Below are 23,197 nucleotides of genomic sequence, written 5' to 3'. Positions count from 1 at the left end.
CTCTTCCCTGAATTGCTCTGCTTCTTTCTTATCAGAGACCACTTGATACAGTTTGTCTCCTTCAGCAGGCCTGCTAGTGGTTGCTATGGTGACCTGAGGCTGGTTAACAGATTCCACCCTGTTTGTTTCAGCCCCCCTTAATATGGCTTCTTTTTCTCTGCCAATTTGCTGTCTGGTCACTACATAGATCTTTCCTTGGGCTCCCATTACATCTCTTCCCAATATTACTGGTTCTTGTTGCTGGGCATTAATGCCTACTTTATATCGGCCCTCTCGGCCTCTCCAAGTCATTTCCACTAGGGCCACAGGCAAACTTTCTGGTTGACCCCTCACTCCTTGGATAGTCACAGTTTCCTGAGGTAATATTACCTCAGATTTTATTAAATCTGGCCTCAGTAATGTCTGAGCGGCACCAGTATCAAGCAATGCCCAATAATTTGCCCCTTGTACACTCACTTCCTCTCTCAGACTTGAATCAAGGTCTGTTACTTCTGTCCAGTTTATCTGGCAGAACTGAACCTTTTTCGCTGTTTCTAAAGCCTTGGGCTCTGTTTTCACTGCCCTTGTCTGAGCAGGATTACTAATGGGGTTGGCAACCTCACATTGAAAACGTAGGTGCCCCGGTCTACCACATTTGTAGCATAATTTCTCCTCACTTTTAGGGTACACAAATCCACTCTGGGGTGTCCTGTGCCCTTCAGATTTTACTAGAGGACTCACTCTCTGTGGTACCACATTCCTTCTGCCAGCGTTATATGGTCTGGGTTTAAACTCTCTTGATGTTTTCCCCACCCAGCCAGTTCTATTGGAGGCAAAGTGATCCGCCATCTCTGCGGCCTCCTGCACCGATGTAGGGGAACGGTCTTTGACTAGGAGCCTTATTTCTGGTGGTAACTGATGGTATAATTGATCCAATATCATGAGGTTTTTCACCTCCTCCACAGACTGAGCTTTTGCACTTGTCAGCCATTTCCCAAATATGTCCATCAGTTTTGCCCCCAGCTCCACGAAAGACCTCCCTGTCTGTATCTGGCAGTTTCTGAAAAGCTTTCTAAAATAATCAGGCCCCAGTCTGAATCTTTTAAACACTGCTTCTTTGAATTCAGCATAGGTGACGGGCCTGTCTGAGGGGAAATATTGGTATACCTCAGCCAATTCCCCTTTAATCAGGTTTGATAAATACTGCATGTATTTATCTTCAGGTAGCCCCCACAACTGAGCTGCTTTTTCAAAGGTGCTGAGGTAAATTTGAGGATCTTGACCAGGCTCATAGACAGCAAAGTCCTTTGGAGTAATTTTTATTTTTGCTCCATCTCTCTCTTTCCTTGTCTCCTCAGAATGAAACTTCTCTCTTTCAAATTTTAACTTTTCTACTTGTAATTCGGCATCCACTGCTTGTTGCTTCTCCCTCTCCTCAAACCCCATTCTCATTCTCTCAAATTCCAACTCCCTCTGTTTTTCCTTCTCTGCACCTTCCATCCTCAATCTCTCAGTTTCCATCTTCAACTTCTCAATTTCTAACTCTCGCTGTTTATCTTCCCCATCAGCTTCCATCCTCAATCTCTCAGCTTCCAACTCCCTCTGCTTATCTTTTTCCTCAGTCTCCCTCCTCAACTTCTCTCTCAAATACTCTATATAAGCGGGATTGCTTAAGTATCCTTCTGGGATCTCTTCCCTGACAGGTTGTTTTTGCTAGGCAGTTGCAAATTCTATAAGTGCTACCCTCAATTCATCTACCCCTTTACCCTCGTGAGGTAAATTGAATGTTATGCACTTCTCCACCAGCTCCTCTCTTTTCATTTTTGTATATTCAGCCATGGTGTTTGAGTTCACTCACTCTTTGCCACATGCTCTTTGCCAGTCACTCTCACAAGTAATCTTGTTTTGTTATTTCTGTTTGCCACACCACTGTTAAGGATTCTCTAGTATTCGTACCACTGCTACAGCCAACACCTGTGATGTAGTCTCCTTTGTTCGTATCCTTCCCTGTTGTTCGTATCTGGATTCTCTGTTGTTCGTATCCCACCGCTACTGCCACCACGTGTGACGCCCTTCCCTGGCTCTCCCTGTCAGGTTCCTACCTGCTCGTGGTTACTGCCTGTCTCTAGGCACCACCAGGGACTCCACCAGTCCGGACTGTCCTTTTTTATTGTTTCTCTCCCCGCTCTAGCACAGATCTCAACAGATCCCCCTGCTAGGCAACCACCAGTCACATCCTAATACTAGTATTCCCAGAGACTCTGAATACTGGTATTGTTATTCTCTTCACCGCTGCCACCATTTATTACAGTTTCCCTTCAGCCTTGGTCATTACCTTACCCTCCCTTCTGGTCTGTGAAACCCCAGCCAAGGATCAGGCCTTTGGTAAACCAAATTAAGTATTTATTAAAGATAACAAAGCTAACAAGATTAACAAGATTTCTTCTTAAGGCACATAAGCATATGGTTTTAGTCAATACTAATCCGAACTCCACCCCCCTCCTTCTCCACTCTCTCCTGGCAAACCACTCTCTCAAACCCACCAAACAACCCACTCTTTCTCTTCTCCCCCCAGATTCCACTCTCACTCTTCCTTTTATACGTTCAGCCATTTTAAACACTCAGCCAATCATCTAGCATTCTACTGCCCATTCACTCCCCCTCCTCTTTCACTCCACTTACCATGTATCTTCTAAACAACCAACACTTACCATATATACATTAATATAGGAACATCACAGTAAGCACTAGGGATTTCCCATGTGAAGGTGCTATCTAGATCAGCCTTTCCCAACCAGTGTGCCTCCAGATGTTGTTGGACCTCAACTCCCATCAGCCTCAGCCAGCATTGCCAATGGTCAGGAAAGATGGGAATTGTGGTCCAACAACATCTGGAGGCACACTGGTTGGGAAAGGCTGATCTAGATGTTCCCTAAAAGCAAACCAGGAGACAACTCCAATGAGTTGCTTGATTTCTAGAAGTGCCATTTCAGGTTAGGGTAGGCTTGGAAGAATTGTGTGCTGGGAGGCAAGGTTCAACAGCCTGCGCTTGGATGTATTCAGAATTAAATTCCAAAACCATTTTTAAGTACAATTGCACCAGGCATTTACCTGTGAACATTGTGCTTTTAAAGCAAGTTGGTGAACCTGTGGCCCTCTAGATGTTGGTGCACTACAACTCCAATCATATGTGACCACTGGCCATGCTGACGGGCTCAAGGAGGTTGGAGTCAAACCACATCTGGAAGGCCACAGGTTAGCAACTTCTGTTTTAAAGGGAGCACAAGGGAGTGCCTCCTCAAACAACAGCGCTTCTCACAGCCATTGTTTCCATGGACTGCTGTTTCCATGGCATTTTTCCTTCTGATTTCGCCTTTCCTGAGCATTCCCAGCCAAGCAGAGATTATGTTGTTAGGGAGATGACTTTGCTGAGGGGAAAGCAAAGCCACATCTGAGTGAGGACAGTGATTCCTGGCCTGGTCACATGTGTAATCCTAAAGAAGATGCTGCACCTCTCAAAGCCTACAAAGGAAGAAACTCCAAATTGAGAGGACTGAGTGATTGTACCTATACACCTATTTTATTCACTTATGTATTCAACAAATTGATAGACCCCTTAAATTAAAAAAAATATCTTAAGTGGGTTGCATAAAATACCTAGTTCAGGGATAGGGAACCTAGATTTGCTGGACTACACCTCCCATCATCCCTTGATTATTGGCCACACTGCCTGGGGCTAATGGGAGGTGTAGTCCAACAGTCAAATAGTCAGCTAATCTGAATCACAATGCATACCACATGCACCCTGGGGGCAGAGGGGGAGGCTGTACATGTCAAGCTTTTTTCAGTAAGTCACCACTCCTATTGCTTCCAGTAATCATGCCCATGTTTTCTTAGCTGTCCTAGATCTTGTTCAGGCAGGTGAGAGTGATGTACTGGGCATTGTACATATGCACATACACACAGTGCTCTATGTAAAACTCAATGTGGCTCAGAGGAAGCAAGAATGAAAATCTGATGCTCTTGCTCTGTCCTTTTCTAACAATATCAACTCTTTCCCTTTGGCAATTGCCCTATGAAGAGGCAGGCATGTGCCCTGAACACCACATCTGAAGACTGGTCTTCAGGGAATTTAAATAGCCTTCCTATCTTGCTTCCTGTTCTCTTGCCAAGCTCAGCTGTGTGGGAAAGCAGGATGAAGAGAGAGGTTGGCCTGCAGAATGTGTTCCTCCTCTAGTGACTCATTGCAGCCATAATGAATTGGGAGCCTGAGTGATCAAAGATTTCTAGGGAGGTGAAACAAGGACACTGCAAGAAAGGAGGATGGGACGGTGGTCTGTGAATGAGAAAGGGTCTCTCTTAGAGGGCTGAAATGTTATTTGGTTAATTGGCTAGACTGATAAACTAAAACTTTTAAATTGTTAAAAAAATCAGAATATAAGAACAGCAGACTATTGAAAAAATGCAATGTATTCATGTATTTATTTTTAAATACAAGTGTTACTGGCACAAAGTGCGGATGCCAGGCACCAAGACCCCTTGCAAGAGACTTGCCCCCTCCTCTCCCACCATGGAGACTGTCCCTTCCCCAAATCACCCTCCTGACATAGCAAGTTGGCTTCAGAAAAAAAGATCCCATTTGCTCAAAGGTCTATATCAAGCGTTAGGGAACCTTTGGCTATTCAGATGTTGTTGGGCTACATCTCCCATCAGCCCTAGCCAGCTTGGCCAATAGTTAGAGATGGTGGAGGTTATAGTCCAACAATATATGGCAGGCCACATGTTTCCTATCCCTTGTGCTATATAATTGCAAGGCATTATTATTAATGTAGTTGTTTTAGCATGAGATCATTTATTATCCACCGGTGTTTCCCCAGCTCGGCTTCCCTTGTCTTGAGCATCACCCATCTTGATCTTGACCACAGTTGTCCTCGTGAGATGAAGAATTAGTCAGTATGGCAGAAATATGTCCTGGCTCTTTCCTCACAAATCAGCTCTTGTGACCAAAAGACTGAAGGAAACATCTCACCTTGAGAACCTTCATCCTGAAAACACCTTAAGCGAAGCATCTGTCATAATGGAGTGGATTTATAGCCCTGAGGAGCAAGAGTGGCTTAAGGTCACAGATCACCCTGGCTGCTCTAGCAAAGATTTACATTTGATTTACGCAGTAGCACGTGTCACTTAAAAACATGCTCAGAGCATATAGGCCCACTGTCAGGAGTGAAAGGAACCTCTTGGAGTGAGTGAGCAAGCGAGTGAGCGAAAGCAATTGTCCATATTGGATTCAGTTGGGATAGTTTGCCTCTAAAAATGTGTGGAATGGCCTTCTGATGCCGTCTGCTGGAATTACTCTCTCGGTAACTTTATAACACCATTTCAGTTAGGCTCTTCTTACATGGAAACCACTGTCATAAAGGTTAGTGTACTATAGTGGTTAGAGTGTAGGATTAGGAGCCAGGAGACTACGGTTCAAATTCCCACTCAGCCATGAAACTTTAAATTGTTTTAAATTGTTTTTATATTGTTTTAAATTTTAAAATTGTGTTTTAAATTGTTTTTAAAATATGTGTTTTAAATTGTATATTTGTTTTAATGTTTTTGATTGCTGTAAACCGCCCAGAGAGCTTTGGCTATGGGGCGGTATACAAGTGCAATAAAATAAATAAATAAATAAAATAAAATAAAATGAAACTGTCTGGTCTTGGGCCAGTCACTATCTCTCAGCCAAACCTACTTCACAGGGTTGTGGTGAGGATAAAATGGAGGTGGGTATTTTATTTATTTTATTTTATTTATTAAATTTATTAGTCACTCATCTGGCTGGTTTACCAGCCACTCTGGGCGACGTACAACATAAAAACATATAATTCACATTAAAACCTTAAAATTCCAACAATAACACTAAAACCTAACCCGCCCCAAAAGCCTGCCTGAACAGCCAGGTTTTCAAGGTCCAGCAGAAGCTCATCATGGAGGGGGCATGGCGGATGTCATTTGGGAGGGAGTTCCACAGATTGGGTGCCACGATTGAGAAAGCCCTCTCCCTAGTTCTCACCAGTCTAGCTGTTTTAACTGGTGGGACGGAGAGAAGGTCTTTTGAGGCTGATCTTGTTGGGTGGCAACGTTGATGATGCTGGAGGTGCTCTTCCAGATAGACTGGGTCGAAACCGTGTAGGGTTTTAAAGGTCAAAACCAACACCTTGATTGGGCCCGGAAAGCAACTGGTAACCAGTGCAACTCCTTCAGCACTGGAGTGATGTGGTCTCGCCGGTAGCTACCCTTAATCAGGCGAGCCGCCACATTCTGTACCAGTTGCAGCTTCCGGACTGTTTTCAAGGGTAACCCCACGTAGAGCGCATTACAGTAGTCTAGGCAAGAGGAGACAAGGGCATGTACCACCAATGGGAGCAGATGGATTGGAAGGTAGGGGCGCAGCCTTCATATTAGATGGAGTTGATACAACGCCGCCCAGCTCACAGCCAAGACCTGAGCCTCCATGGACAGCTGGGAGTCAACAATGACCCCCAGGCTGCGGACTTGGTCTTTCAGGGGCAATTGTACCCCATTAAGCACCAAGTTAACATCCCCCAACCTTCTCTTGTCTCCCACGAACAGCACCTCGGTTTTGTCAGGGTTCAGCTTCAGCTTATTCCTTCCCATCCAGCCACTCACCAACTGCAGGCACTTGGACAGGGTTTCCACAGCCAACCCCGGTGAAGACTTAAATGAGAGATAGAGCTGCGTGTCATCCGCATACTGATGGCATTGCAGTCCACATCTCCTGATGATAGCCCCCAGCAGATTTACACAGATGTTAAATAGCATCAGGGAGAGGATGGAAACCTGTGGCACCCCACAAGTGAGAGGCCATGGGTCTGAAACCTCATCCCCCAGTGCCACCCTCTGGTACCTATCAGAGAGGAAGGAGCGGAACCACTGCAGTACAGTGCCCCCAATGCCCAGCCTCTCCAGGTGGTCCAGGAGGATGCCGTGGTCAATGGTATCAAAAGCCACTGAGAGATCCAGGAGGACGAGGAAGGTGCATTCGCCCCTATCCAACGCCCTCATATCATCCACCTTTAAGAGGTGGGTAGAAGTGTGTATGCCCCCTTGATCACCTTGAAGGAGAGGTGGGATATAAATGTAATATACCGGGCCAAGTTCAAGGTTCTAGTTTTGGCCTACAAGCCCTATACAGCTCGGGACCAGGATACTTGAAAGACCGTCTTACTCCTTATATACCCAGTTGATCACTGCGCTCTGCAGGTGAGGGCCTCCTGCAGATACCATCTTATCAGGAGGTCTGTTCTGCACAATATAGGAAATGGAGCTTTAGTGTGGCAGCACCTACCCTGTGGAATTCCCTCCCCTTGAATATTAGGCAGGCACCATCTCTGCTATCTTTTTGGCGCCTTTTGAAGACTTTCCTCTTTCAACAAGCCTTTTAAGTTGAGACCTATCCCAGTCTGTGTCTGTGTTAGAATTGCTTTTTAAGATGTGTTTTTTTAAATATGTGTTTAACCCTTTTTTTAAAGATGTTTTTAAAGCTTTTTTAAAAAATGTTTTTAATGTTGTTTTGTTTTAATGTATTTTAAGGTCTGTTTTTATGATGTTTTAAAGTGTTTTTAGCGTTTCTGTTTGCCGCCCTAGGATCCTGCTGGGAGGAAGGGGGGGCTATAAATCAAATAATAAATAAATAAATCAAATAATTAATAATTAATAATTAAAGCAAGCCTAAAGCCCACACACAGATTATCACCCAGAGTGATTGCACAAGTGTATAATTTGCTGCATGTACATAGGCTGAGAACTGAGACTTCATAGCATATGCACACCATGTATACACACAGTAAACACTTCTGTGGTTGTGACATATGATAATCTACATGTGTTTTTGCACTTTTGTTTCTGCACAGGTAGAAAAAAGTATAAAGTAGTCCTTAGTATAAATAAACAAAGATTTTATACAGCATAGTTGAAGAAGCTTTGCAACTTTGCTGTTATAGAAAAAGTACAAAACAATACACTATTACCTTATAAAAGCACAGTCCTGACACTTATTAAGAGATGCCATATTACCCGCTGCATGAACTGTGTTCCTTTGATCTTTATGAAACCAACCTTATCAAAAGACCCAAGCTATTGCATTGTGTCATTCAGAGCTGCCCCATACCAGGAAATTAACATCTCTGTCAACTTGCATAAACCAGTCTGGCTCCTTTCTCATTACAGCTGCTCTACACCCACCACATAAGATTGTACATTCCACCAGGGTATATGCAATTATACAGCTTGACCTAAGCACCACTGTCTGGTCCTTTGTGCACTAAAATCAGATGTTTGTTCTTTCTCTAACAACTTCTACCTCTAAAAGCTATTATCTTCATACCCTAATTTTTTGGGGGAGGGGGTCTCAAAACATCCATCTGAATTAGGATGACCAACTGAAAAAGTGGTCAAGTTTTCTACACCTTTAAGAGGTGTGTAGAAGAGTGAATTTGAGCTTGCAGGATAAACTACATATCCATCAGGCTCCTGACTCAATTGTCATCTATAAGTAACCATTCCATTGGGCTGTGTAGGAGAGGGGGAGAGATGGGACTGCAGAGACTCTCCATCCACTTGTTTGAAAGACCAACAACTTTTGCCACCGCCTCCTTTAAAACATTCAACTCTAGCTAATCATTACAAATACTCTGAATTTAAGAACAAGTGCTTGCTCCCCACCCCCACCCCAGTCTTCAAATCCCTTTTCCTTTTGTGTTGCATCTTTTAGATGACAAGACTTAAGGCAAGGACAGTCTTATTATCACTGATACTTGTATGCCATTCTTGATGTTTTGTTTTGCTTAAGAGTGGAACAAAAATGCTTTAAATAAGCAAATACATAAGCAAACTCTGAAGCTGCTATATAGTGAATCAGATCTTTGGTTCATTAAGATCAGTGCTGTCTACTCAGCAGTGGCTCTTTATGATCTCAGACAGGGATCCTTCCCAGCACTGGGGCCTACGATCATTCAGTCAGAGATACCAGGAACTTCACCTGGGACCTTCTGTGTGTTATGCATATGCTCCATTATGGGATCCAATGTAGTACAGCAATTGAGACTAAACTGAAAACAAGAAAGTGTTCTCTTCACACACCCCACCGCCATTACAATCTTGCCATGGTTCACTCGGTGGCTTTACAATGCAATTGCATGCATGGGTACTTGGAAGAACCTCCGTTTTTAATAAGTGCCGTGGAGCCATAGGAAATTACTGTGCAAAGAAATAATGAAACCGAGGGGCAGCGGAAGGGGGCTCATGATGGCAGGGAAACTCTCCCCGCCCCTGCAGGTGGACACCCATCTGCCCACCTATGGACAGCCTAGTGAGCAAAATTTATACCCGTCATCAATTCACCCGGCGTAAGTCCCCAATGTGGGGCATGCCTAGGGGAGGATGCTGGGCCACTACATTCAGTTCTCCCTCAGCCAACAGCCAAACCAGATTCTACACCAATGAATTGGCTGGCAGAAAGGAAACACACCCCATACAAAACAATGGGGCAGGACCTATCTGAGACCCCTGGGCTGTGACCGCATACCAATTGACATGGAGTGGACCTTGCAGATGGCGCACTGCAGCAGGCAGTGTACCTTAATTACCTCTCTGTCCGACCAGAAAGCCTGGATGCTCTCCACATTGGACATCCTGAGGGCCACAGGCATTGGGGAATGGTACCTCTTCTTCTGATGGCACACCTGCTGGTCCAGCATGTACGCCCAGAGGATAAAGACTTCCTGCTTGTACTGGTGAGGTAGGGGTAGATACATGTATAGCCATGGGGTGAAAAGGAGCCTCATAGTGAGCTGCTTGAGGGGGAGGGGCATGAATCCATGAGTGGTAAGCTGTGGGGGGAAGCAGCAATGAGAGTCAGGCACATTTGAGCCCTGCTAGCAGTTCTATGGGCCCCTGTCAGGCCTTGCTATCAGAGCCAGATGTGCTGAGCAAGGTACTGCAGGAGCTATCCACCCATTGCTTCATCAGAGCTGCTAGCCACTGGCATTCAAGGGTAGCCCCCCCCTCATCCTGGCCAAACTGCTCTTTGCAAAGGCCAAGATGTACCACGAGAGAGATGTCCATGGCATTGCAGAGGACCCATTGTTAATTTCAAATGGCAAGGAGTAAGGAGGTGCTCTCAATAGGAACGTGCCTTATACTGAATGCTGAATGCCTTATACTGCCTTATACTGGATCAGACCATTGGTCCATCAAGCTTAATATTATCTACACTTACTGGCAGCAGCTCCCCAGGGTTTCAGCAGGAGGCTCTCCCAGCCCTGCCTGGAGATGCGGTGGGATTAAAGCTGGGACCTTCTGCATGGAAGGCAGATGCCTTACCACTGAGCTATGGCCCTTCCCAATATCAAATGTGGCTGAGCTCCACTGCCCCAAAGAACTCTGTGGGTATCACTGCCATCTTGGGACTTGCAGGTGGGAGGCAATGGTCAGAGGACAGGCAGTCCCACTTCCCAAGGTGGATTAGTTAGCGAGGCTCATTTAACATCGACACGAAATCAAGCCTTCAGTGTCATTGGCCCAGTTCTCTGGAATGCTCTGCCAACAGAGTTTCAGCAGGCACCTCCTATTTTACCTTTTGAACCTGCTGAAAACCTTTTTGTTCCACCAGCCTTATGCAAGCAATTAAGATGCTTTTTTTTTTTGCAAGGGAGGCAATGGTAAACCCCCTCTGAATTTCACTCACCATCAAAAGCCTATTCATAGGGTCACCATAAGTCAGAATCAACTTGAAGGCAGTCCATTTCCATTTTTTTTTTGCAACAGTTGAAAAAAAACAGTTTTTTATTGTATATTTCATGTTAATGGTGGTGCTGGTTTTTAACATGTTGTAAACAGCTTTGATGTTTTTAACAGAATAGCAATATACAAATATTTTTATAAATAAATAAAATTAGTGATGTGATGGGCAAGGTGTCGCAGGAACCACATGAAGAACCTGCTGGGCACCAAGAAGCACCTTGGACGCATCCTGGACAACATGGAGGAGGGGGAGAGCAGGCGAGGGAACGGTGGCAGGGACTGCAATCACTGTGTGTCGCTGTGACCACGTGCATTTGTTTACTGTGTCACTCTGGGGCATGTGAGTCGCATGTATGGGTGCCTGGTTGGCCATGTGTGTATGTTGGACAAGGCAGCTGTGCCTGCTGGGAGCTGTGTGTGGACTGGGTGGTGTGGGCAGAATTGTAATGGATGCATGGGTATGACTTTGGGGTTGTCGTCTTTTTCCCAGTCCACTGAGCAGCGTTTAGATGTAGCAGATTTTTCTGCTGGCAGATTGCATGTGGATATACTCCTTCGTGGATTCCCATGCTTTGGACTGCTCTGTTAGTCACTTTAGTGAAAGCACCTTGGACAGCTCCTTGAAAGTTCATACTGAAACATGGTAAGGATTCACTGCCCCACTGACATCAGAGCCACCAGTCTCCACTGGTGGCTTTGTTACAAAGATACACATTTACAAGGTTTTTCATTCATTCCATAAAGATGATCATCCTGGTTACTCATAGCACTAAAGTTACATTGGAAGCATCCCAGAAAATGATCAAGGAAGAGTCACAAGGCCCATCCCATTCTTAGTTCCTGCCTTTAGCAAAGCAAAGCTGGGTTCAGGTCCCAATAATGAAAATGTCCTGTTGTTTTAGCCATGTATTGGCAGCTGCAGCAGTATTAGGCACTATCTTGAGAGCTGAGTCATGCCTCTGGGAGCCAATTAGGACAAGTTTCTTTTGCCTTGAGGGACCGACTTTTCAGCTGAATTGTTGCCTATTGATTCATAGCATAGCAGGATATGTGTATATATTTGTTGATTGTTATCTTTGTTGTGTGACAGTAACCTCTGAGAGCTGATTCCAGTGATACATTGCACTACTTACACATTAAACAGCTTCATTCAGAGGGGCATGCGGTTCAGTCCTGCATGCAAGCAAATTGCCTCAGAATTCATATATGGCAGGGCTAGGGAAACTTTTTCAGCCCGAGAGCCACGTTCCCTGTTGGGAACTCTTCTGGGGGCCACATGCCAGTGTTGGGCAGGCCAGAGGAAAAAGTGGATGGGGTGAGAAATGTAAATGTTACCTTTGTACAGTAGGCTAGTTTTGACACATATGCTCACACATCTAGTCAAGCAAGAGGCATTATCGGAGTTCAAGGACACAGGCAAAAACAGGGTGCAAAGCTGGGCCAGTGATGGGGTGGCCTAGGGAGAATTCCGAGGGCCAGATAGAGATGCTGGAGGGCCACATTCAGTTCCCAGCCTGAGGTTCCTCGCTTCTGATATAGGGAATTGCTTGTTGGAAAATACACACTGAGACACACACAAATTAGCCATGCACATAGAATGCTTACACATTCTCCCTCAGGTATTAGCTTTCCCAATGCAGGGAGATTTTGGAAGGGAGCTGGGATATTTCTACTGTAACAAGCAATTCCCCTTGTGAATTTTGAAGTGATGTGGAAGACTGTTAATGCACGCCCTCCAACTTAAACATTTGAACTGCATCTAAAACATATGGGTAGGGAAGCAACAGGAAACTTCAAAAGATGCAATTCTATAACCCTGTTCAGGCATTCACTTTGATTAGAAATGAATGCATGGTGGGATGTTATTGGAGTAATGCCTGCTGGTCCTTCCTTCAACCTCCATGCATTAAGGATACTGTTTGCACAGAGCCTACACAGTTACACTGGAAGACATGAAGGCTCCTGGTATAATTCATCTGGGACCTTCCAAGGGGTAGATCAGGGTGGCCAGGTGCAAAGTCGACAGGGTTCCTGCACCTTTCATTGCTGTGTAGAAGAGGAAACTTCAGCGGGTGTAGATTGTCATGCAGTTATTTGATTTTTGGTTGAGCTGCTGTTATTTTTTCATCTTTTCACTTCTGCTGGCATTTTTAGCTTGCATAAAAATATGGTTATGGTATTATATATGGCTTCTTTAAAAAAAATACAACGGTTATTCCTTCTTTCTTTATAAGCCACTTCAGGTGCCTGCTTAACAGACAGCTGCATACATGCCATACATTTCAAGCACATTTCAAGCACATGACTTCCCCCAAAGAATCTTGGGACCTGTAGTTTGCTATGGGTGTTGGGTATTATAGCTCTGTGATGGGTAAACTACACTTGCCAGGATTCTTTGGGGGAAGTCATGTGCTTTAAATGTGTTTCTAAGTGTATGCTGCATACACACGGTATGGCACAGAAGCATAGGAAAGAAAGAAAAGATTTGTTTCCATGCCATAAAAAGCATCACTTGCTAATTTCTACAGATCATACTGTTGAAAGCACAGGAGTCGTCACATGGTTAGTTTGGGGCAATTGGCAATCCTAGTTCACTGAAAACAGGGACTGAGGCTAAGCCCTATACATAAACAGTACCAGGTTACAGTACCAATGAACCACTGGCTTCTCAGGAGCATTTTCCACAATGAAAAACTTTTACATTTGAAGGGCCATACTTGTGAATCCTATTCGTGCAAGACAGAAAGTGGAGGAGATTTATTTCCAACTCAGATGTACATCTAGCCTTCTTCATTCCGTTTACAGACCCAGGAAATGCAGGGGGGGGATTAAGCAATTTAAACATGAAAAAAAGCAGCAGACAGAAACTTTTAATGAACCAAAGGCTCTCCTTTCTGCAAGAATGTTTAGAGAACATAGGAAGCTGCCTTATATTTGGAGTCCAGCCAACACAGTAGTGTCATCCCCTTGGATAGGCTGCAGCAGCTTCGCAGGGTCTCGAGCAGAGGTTGTTCCCATCACCTGACCTTGTTCAAACCAGAGATGTCGGGGATTAAACCTGTTACTGTCTGCATGCAAGGCATGTGTTTTTCCACTGAGCTATGGCCCCTCGAGCTAGCGACTGATATTGCAGCGGCAGGCAATGTAATCGCTCCAGGTACATGTGCGCTGGACCCTGTGATAATCAGAGTGGAACTGGGCTTCTGTGTGACTCCTTTGCTCCTCACTGACTCACAGCCACGTTGGCTTTCTGCAGTGTCCTGGGAAATAATGAATTACAGAGGGATACATGGTTGGGTTGAGAAGCAATGTTATTCCAAGAGGATTTTGTTTTGGTTGTTTTCCCCCCCTGTTGCTCAAGGCTTTCTCTCGCTTGAAATAGCATGTTTCTTGAAGACAATTCAAGAGAGTGTCTATACAAGGTGTTATTTTCTCCAGGTATACAGCTATTAGATTGGGTTTTTATTACCTGTTGTAATGGCTCACAGGAAAAGCAGTAAGAGGCCTGAAGATCTAATAACAGCTTGGTTCACCCAGTTTCCTCTCTTTTTAAAATAAGACGGTAACATAATCAGGAGAGACCTGTTTTGTGCAGCATATGCATTAGGGCAAGGGAGAGATTGCAGAGGGTGGTATTTAGTGCTAGTCCTACTCAGAATAGACCCAGTGATGTTAATGCACATGACTAACTTAGATTAATTAATTTCAGTGGGTCTACTTTGAGTAGGACTTAGTTGAATACCACCCAGATATTTCTAAATGATGATCCAACCACTGGGCGCATCTGGAGTTACACCACCTCTCTCTTTTTTTAACCATGTGTACCAATTGATGGCATACAATGAATGAATATTGGACCATATCCTCCAAAGCTACATAAACAGCAGCCCAGCTTCATGCCTCCTCATTAGATCCTATCATCAACTTACACCCATTGGTTAGGGATAAGATCACTCCCAAATCCACTTGAGCCAGTGGAACTCAAAGATAAGTCAGCAGAGGGATCTATATTGGGGCAGAGCCACCATTCCATTCAGCAGAGTTGGAAGCTTATCATGGAAGGCAGGCTGAACAAGAACTTTATCATTTGCCTCCAACAAGAAGAGGAGGCTCCTGACTCCACCCAGTGTAATTAAGTCCAGTGCCACGTTGCATTTAAACTGCGCAATGACACTATCCACGCAGAAGTATACCTTTGTCCAGATCCTATGCTCCCTCAGCAGTCTGATCCTGCCTCTGATGATGACATTGAGCATTTTCATATTACCTTGTCCAACAGGTGGTGCTGCAAAAGTAGAAAGCAGGGGCTTTACTAATGGGGGAATGGGGCTGGGACATGAAGATCATCTGGGTAGCAGCCGCATTTGTAAAACACTCTAGGGCTATCATCCACTGTGGATCTTTGCCGGGCAATTACAATGGTGAACCGCATTGTGGGCAGAGCTTGGAAGTAATTAGTTACAAAAACAAATTACTTGTAATTCATTACTTTTTTGAGGAACGAGTGGATAATTCCTTTACATTTGATTGTAATAGAACAAGGAGTAATTTTATTATTTATTTATTATTTGATTTATATCCCGCCTTCCTCCCAGCAGGAGCCCAGAGCGACAAACAAAACCACTAAAAACACTTTAAAACATCATAAAAACAGACTTTAAAATACATGAAAACAAAACATCTTTAAAAACATTTTTTTAAGTTTTGAAGACATCTTTTTAAAAAAGGTTAGAAACAATTTAAAAAAAAGGTTTAAAAACATATTAAAAAGCAATTCCAACACAGATGCAGACTGGGATAAGGTCTCAACTTAAAAGGCTTGTTGAATGAGGAAAGACTTCAATAGTTGCTGAAAAGATAACAGAGATGGCACCTGTCTAATATTTAAGGGTAGGGAATTCCACAGGATAGGTGCCGCCACACTAAAGGTCCGCTTTCTATGTTGTGCTGAATGCACCTCCTGATAAGATGGTATCTGCAGGAGGCCCTCACCTGCAGAGCACAAGTATATAAGGGGTAAGACGGTCTTTCAGGTATCCTGGTCCCGAGCTGTATAGGGCCTTGTACACCAAAACTAGAACCTTGAACTTGGCCTGGTAGCAAATGGCCAGCCAGTGCAATGCTTTCAGCAGCGGGGTGACATGTTGGTGATACCCTGCCCCAGTGAGCAGTTGCGCTGCCGCATTTTGCACCAGGTGCAGCTTCCGGACAAATTTCAAGGGCAGCCCCACATAGAGCGCATTACAGTAATCCAGCCTGGAGGTTATAAGTGCATGGACAACAGTGGTCAGGCTGTCCCAGTCCAGAAATGCCCACAGCTGTCTTACAAGCCAAAGCTGGTAAAAGGCTATCCTAGCCACTGAGGTCACCTGGGCCTCTAGCGACAAAGATGGATCCAGGAGCACCGCCAGACTACGGACCTGCTCTTTCAGAGGGAGTAGGACCCCATCCAAAGCAGGCAACTGACCAATTATTACTTTTGAGGAGTAATTGCAATGTTTCCAGCATTACTTCTTGGGCATTACTGGGGGGGGGGGAGCAGGGGAAGTCTTCTGCTCCTCTGATTTGTGGATGAAAATCATATGCCTCAAACTGGGCTTCTGTGCAGCATCGCTCTTCCCTCATGCTCTGTGGGTGGGTAGGAGGCAATGAGGGAGGAGGTGCAGAGTGAGATGGGTGGAGTAGAGTAAACAATTGTTTTAAAAAATGGATGGTGGTGAAGAATGGAGTGGAGGGGAAAAGGAGCTGAAGGGCAAGGATGTGGATGACAGAGGAGGAGGAGACAGCAGCAGAATGGAGATGAAGAACTGTGGAGGTGAGAGACCAGACGTGTGAGTGTTAATACTATCTTTGCACTTGCTGTGAGAAGCAGCCTCCACTGTCCTCCCAGGCTACTTTGCTGCATTTGCAGTGTTTTAACTTTTTTGCATCTCAGGGGAAAATGTTTGCTTGGGTGGGTGTCCCTTAATTGATGGCAGGGCAGGGTCTGGGAGGTGGTTGAGTAAGAGAGATTATGTTTGCTCGCTGAGTGTGTGTGTGTGTAGGGTTGCACTTGGTTTGATGTGCAAACATCTGAGCAGTGGTCTCTGTCTCCATTACCAGTGGAGAGACCACCACTGCTAACTTATGGATAAAAAGAATTATTTGACTACCTGTGTCTGTGTGTTTATTTTCAATGTTATTTTAGGGGACTTAGTGCAGCAGCCAAGGCCAGCACCTTGTAGGCACTCTAGTTTTTTTTAAGTAACTAAAGTATAATTGGGGAGCCAGTGTGGTGTAGTGGTTAAGGTGTTGGACTACAACCTGGGAGACCAGGGTGCGAATCCCCACACAGCTTCATTCTGATTTGTTTGCAGTAAAGTTAGATGACGTTGCAGCATAGCAAGTATTATCCCACTTTCCAGTGCATCTTCCCATCACTTTCCCTACTGCAAAAATTCCAGCCTTTTGAGGAAGCAGGTTTGTTGTACAAGACCTCCCCATCAACTATAGAACCTGAATTTCATGGTATGTGATTGAATCTCACCCAAAAATAGCAGCTGTCTGGCAGCTCCCTTACTCCAATGTTCATATTATTCCATTGAAAATTGTGCATTCATGATTGACAGATCTTAGATGTCTTAATCTTAGATGTCACTCATCTTTGATACCTTCATAAGGGCATACACAATGAGGATGAGAGGCAATGGGTCCTTTGTGGCAATACCTCCTCAAGAATGAGGGCCTGTATTTTGCCCCATGGCCTTGCAATTGCAGCAGTAGCAAAAGTATTCAGAGGCTGGGAGGAAGATGGCCCCAGTAGCTGAATGTCCTCCTGCCTCCTCCGGCAGTTACAGCTGGTGCAAAAATAAACCTGATATTTTTGAATCCGAGCGTTGGCTGACAACCTACATTTGGTGTCCCAAACGCTGCATCTGCCTTATAAGGACAGCATAGAGTTTGCATATAAGGACATTTTAAAGCAAGAGTTGGGAGCTTCAGGCCTGGGAGCCAATTGTGGCTCTCCAGACCTCTCTATCTAGCCCTAGGGGTTCTCCCCAGGCCACACCTTCTCTCCAGCCACACCCCTTACTGGTCCTGCATCACACCCTTCTTGAGTGTTTTTGACTGGAATGCATCCTTGAACACTGATAATGCTTCTTGTTTGCCTGGATGGAGAGGGGTATGTGAGTGCATGTAGGAACTAGTGTGCAAAAGTACAATTTACATTCATTGCTCTGCCCACCTCTGCCTGTCGCCTCATCTACCACTGCCATATGGCCCCTGGAAGGTTGCTCTGAAGGGAATGTGGCCCTCAGGCTGGAAAAAAAGGTTTCCTACTCCTGTCTTAAAGCCTAACAGGCGTATGGTGGCATAAGCTTTCATTTCATCCGATGCCTGAATTCCACAAAAGCTCACACAAGAAATGTTAACCTTAAAGTATCTTAACCTCCTTTTATTGCTTTTTCCCCCTGTAACAGACTAATGTTCAAACTACCTGGTTTGAACTATATCCCATTTACAGGTTAGCATCAACTGATAAGCCAAAAGAGGAGGGGTCAGTTATTTAGAGTATGTACAGAGCGCATATCCTTCTGCCAGTGCACACAGATATAACCCAGCTCTGTGCATTACTTACTTGGGTTGAACATTAAATCCCACTGAGTTCAGTGAGGATTACTCCAAAGAAAATATTCAGAAAGGTCCAGCCTTAGAATGAGAAGGCACAGTTTCTGGGTCAGGGAGCTTGACTTCTAAATCTAGGCAGCTTTGAGCCCCGTTGTCTCATTTTTACATATTAAATGGTGGTAACATGCAAACTAGATTACCAGTAGAAATCAAATCACAATATTATGCCACAAATGCACGGATGGTTAAACAAAAGCCCTGCCATTATTGGACACAGGAAATGTGAATACTTGAGGTAGGAGAATAGCACTAGCCACAGTGAGGAAAGGGAGGTGGGGAAAACAGCAGGAAACTCCTTAAACCGTGGATTAATAAATAATAATGCAACAGATTATTCCGGCTTAACTGGGGGGAATACATGCATATATAATATTTTGCACAAGGTTGTGATCTGCCACAGTGGTTCAATTGCATCCTGTAAAGAGCAAGTGCTTTATTTAGATTTCAATTTAGCTTTAGCCTGAAGGCACAGGGTGAGGTACAACATACTTAAAAACCAACAAACCAAAATAAAATAATCTCATACCATGCTCTCACATGCAAACTGATTTTCCGTTTTCCATTCACAACAACAAATCCATCAGGAAGTCCTCCTCCTGTTGAAATTGAGGAGGCAAGTCACATTTGCAGGAACTCTTTGTTTATACATGAGGCTCTGGATCAGGACTTGCTAAGGCTGCAATCCTATTTACACTTACCTGGGTGTAAGTCCTATTAAACTCAGTAGAACTTGTTTGCGAGTAGACATGCATGATCATAATTATAAATGTTAAGTATTGTTATAATTAACAATACTTAGTATTTATAATGCATGTGAAACTATTTAAATTGCTTCACACACATTATGCTATTGTAGTTCTTGCAACAACCCTGTAAGGTGGGTTGATGTTGTGACTCCCATATCACAGATGGGGTGCTGAGGCTAATAAAAAGTGGCTTGCCTAAGGCAATCTAGTGAGTTTGTGATTGAAACTGAGGACTTGCTGCTTTCTGGCTCAGTCTTCTGGGTAAGTGAAAATATGTCCCATTGAAATCAGTGAGGCTTACTGCCAAGTAAATATGAATTGGTTTTTAGACTATGTTTGCCAGTTTTTGGAAGGGCTGGAAGGGAATTAGTTCTTTACTTGGGTTGTGATTCCCTGCTCCTAACAGACAGTAGAACCACTGTGATAGCCTTGATTTTAGTAATGGAATTTGGTTGGGACAACGCTCAACATAGGAGATTGGGAGCTAACCCCAGAGACTCCACCTTCTCCAGCAGCACTGCTCTGTTGGATGGGATGGGAAGGAACATCCAGCTTGGTCTGGGTAACATGCCTTTATTGCATAGACTGGCCCAGGTGCTGAACAAGCCAGCAAGGGACAATCCCTGTTTTATGTTAGAGCTGCAATCCTACAGATTGCACATCAGCACCATACATTTAAAGCACTATTATACCACTTTAACAGCCATAGTCCCCCAAAGGAATCCTGGCAACTATAGTTTGTTAAGTGAGCAGAGAGTTGTTAGGAAACCCCCATTCCTCTCACAGCACTGTAAGTGGTTTAACAACCAGTCCCTCTTCCCAGGGAGCTCTGGGAATTGTAGTTCTGTGTGGGGAACAGGGGTCCCTTAACCAACTCTGAGCACCCTTAACAAGCTATAATTTTCAGGATTATTTGGGGGAAGCCATGACTGTTTAAAGTGGTATGATACTACTTTAAATGTATGGTATGGATATGGTCACTTACTTTGAATTATTTGGTTCAGTGAATCAGAGAGACTTCTGCCAAAGCAAGGCTATGATGGCCGTTGGGAATATCAGGAGCTGCTTTATACCAGGTTCGACTACAGTAGGGCCCCGCTCATACGGCGGGTTCCGTTCCGGACTGCCGTAAAGCGAAATCCACTGTAAAGCGGAACACATTGACTAACATTGCCTGAAAAACGCTGTAAAACCAGAACAAGTGCTGTAGGAGCGGGGCCTTTCTGCAATTGACAATTGCTGTATTGGTGGAATGCTGCAAAGCAGAGCGCCACAAAGCGGGGCCCTACTGTATTAGCCCACCTAGCCCAGTATTGACTGCACTGACTGGCAGCAGCAGGTCTCCAGGGTCTCAAGCAAAGAAAGGTTGTTCACATGGACAACACATGGTTCACTGGACAGCCATCTATCGGGAATACTTTGAGCAGGCGGTTGGACCTGATGGCCTTATAGGCCCCTTCTAACTCTACCATGCAATGATTCTATGACATCACCTCCTACGTGACCCTTTAAAAAAACAACCTGGAAAAACAAGGATTGAATCTGGGACATTTTTGTATTCAAACCATGTGCAGTGTGTATGTATGGTTATATATATAATCCCACCTTTCCTCTAAAGACCTCAAGATGGCATACATGGTTCTCTCCCTCCCCAGGTTATCCTCACAACAACCCTGTGAGGCAGATTAGACTGAGAGAGAATGACTGGCCCAAAGTCACTCTCTGAGCATCATAGCTGAGTAGGGATTTGCCCTGGTCCCCCAGGTCTCAGTCTGACATTCTAAGCACTGCACCACACAGTGCTATATAGCTGCGCTACAGTCCCATTCCTGATCAGCAGCAAGAACAACACTAAAATTACAAGTGGAAGGCAGCCCCTTTTTGCAACTGCTCCCTTAGATACCCTCTTCAGAAAGCTAAGGGGTAGATGATTTTGCTAAAATTTGGGCGAGCCAGAGGACAGGGTTTGTAAATTAAGGATCCGCCTACCTCCTTCCCCACCAAAAAATAATTAAAGCACTGCCTTGGAGTGACAGCCCTATTGAACTCAGTGGAACTTATCAAGAAACCATGCATAGTATTGGGCTGCAATAGTTGCAGTCCTAGTAGTGGTGGCAGCAGCTGGTGTCCTTCGGGACTGGTAGGGCGGAAGGCAGGGAAACCAACAGGAGGTGGGAGTCAGAGCCAATGGCAGGCACAGCCAGCTCATCCTAGTTTTGTCTCCATCTTCCCTGCTGTGTTTTACAAGGGACTACACAGACTAAAGAAAAGGAACCTGACAGCCAAAGCCACTCCCTGGACTAGTTGTAAGTAAGAAGGCAGCCCCTTGGGGACTGGCTGAGGGCAGACTTGAGGTTGGTGGGGCAGTGCCCCATTTGCCCAAATGGACCAGACTCCACTGTGGTGTAGTGGGGCAGGGACAAAAGGCCACCACTTATTTCACAGAAGGGGCAATGGCATCATCTCCTGGGGTGCTATTTGCCAATCCTCTGCATGCCAAATAAATAAGCTTTTCTTAGCAAGAAACACACAAAGTAAGCTAAGCAAATGAAAAGGTAGCTTACATCGGGATGCATGGGTTTTATTTTTAAAAATCCCAAAGCCCTGTATTATCACAAAATAGCAAACCAGCTTTTGAGTCCACCAGAACTCTTCATCAGGCTAGACGTTAAGCTAATCAGTGACCTCCAGCATAATCTGTTATAAACCACCCTGTTCAGATCTTGTAAATTCAGGTCTTTGACTTCTTTTATGGATTGATTCCATAAAGGAAGCCACAGACCTGAACTTACAAGATCTGAACAGGGTGGTTCAAGACAGATGCTCTTGGAGGTCACTGATTCATAGGGTTGCCATAAGTTGTAATCGACTTGAAGGCACATAACAACAACAAAATACAATATAAGAAATAAAAGCAGTAATGAAATACAATTAAAAACCATTATGAGTAATGCAATGGATGTGCCATCTCCCATATTCAGCCACAAATGTTCTGTGGACCACCTGAATGAAGCTCAGTTTGGGAACCCCTGTATTAAGCAAAGAGGGATGTGTTGGAATTACTTTTTAAGATGTTCTCAAAACTGTTTTTTTAAAGATGTCTTGTTTTAATATGTTTTAATCTCTTTTGTTTTTAAGATGTTTTAGAGTGTTTTTGTTTGCCACCCTGGGCTCCTTCTGAGAAAAGGTTGGGATATAAATTTAATAAATATATATATAAGGGGGGAAACTGGCTGGCTTGCTAATGAATCCATAACGTTTACATTGGTCAAATATTCACTTTTCTTATAGAGCCTTAGAAGGGGGTGTGGCTATGGGCGTTGTCATGGAAAGCGCCTGCCCTTCAGAATTTAACACTTCATTACTAAGGCTGGAATCCAATACATGCCTACTCAGAAGTAAGTTCCATTGGGTTCAATGGGACTTACTCCCAGGTATTGCAGCCTAAGCACACTTCCGTAAAAGTAAACCCGATTTAACTCATTGGGACTTCCGTGTATAATCAGGTTCCACGGTTTCCATCCTCGGCATACATACCTGGGAATAAACCCCACTGCTATCAGTGGGTGTTTCTTCCGAGTAAGCGGGCCTTAGGATCGGGGCTGCAATTCAGCCGATCCGCGCAAGAGAAGGAAACAAGTTGGGAACAAATGCCAACCACCCCAAAGGGAAGTTGGGATCTCGTCTGCGCATTTGTTAATGCTATTAAACCTCGACGGCCGCCCAGATGCCTCCCTAAGAGCCCCCGGCTCCCCGAGCGAAGCCTTCTGCGTTGTCCCCAGCCAGACGCTTGCCGGGCAGACAAAACACCCGACGTCAGCTCGCTGCTTTCGGACGTCACGGCTCTGCTCACAATTACGCCACACACTCTCCCACTCAACTCCCCCAGCAGGCCGAGCGATCACGACTCCTTTATTTTTGTTCCTTTCTCCCTTCTTTACAAAAAGCGAGGATCATTGATGATGATGATGGAGGTGGAGGAGGCGTGGGGGAGA

General features: G+C 44.7%; 1 protein-coding gene across 1 annotated transcript in view; it reads right to left on the bottom strand.

The window, feature by feature from the left end:
* GHRH (growth hormone releasing hormone) overlaps positions 1–21,665 on the bottom strand; it is a 65,024-nt gene extending 43,359 nt beyond the window's left edge. The window contains exons 1-2 of the mRNA XM_061631467.1: positions 18,983–21,665; positions 14,982–15,073 (exon numbers count right to left, since the gene is read on the bottom strand). The gene's annotated coding sequence lies outside the window, so the exon portion shown is untranslated. The remainder of the gene's footprint in view (positions 1–14,981; positions 15,074–18,982) is intronic.
* Positions 21,666–23,197: the final 1,532 nt, after the last annotated feature.

Source organism: Rhineura floridana, chromosome 6 (genome assembly GCF_030035675.1).
Source record: "Rhineura floridana isolate rRhiFlo1 chromosome 6, rRhiFlo1.hap2, whole genome shotgun sequence".
NCBI lineage: Eukaryota > Metazoa > Chordata > Lepidosauria > Squamata > Rhineuridae > Rhineura > Rhineura floridana.
The sequence above is the reverse complement of the archived record's forward strand: the minus strand, read 5'-3'. Positions and strand labels throughout refer to the sequence as shown.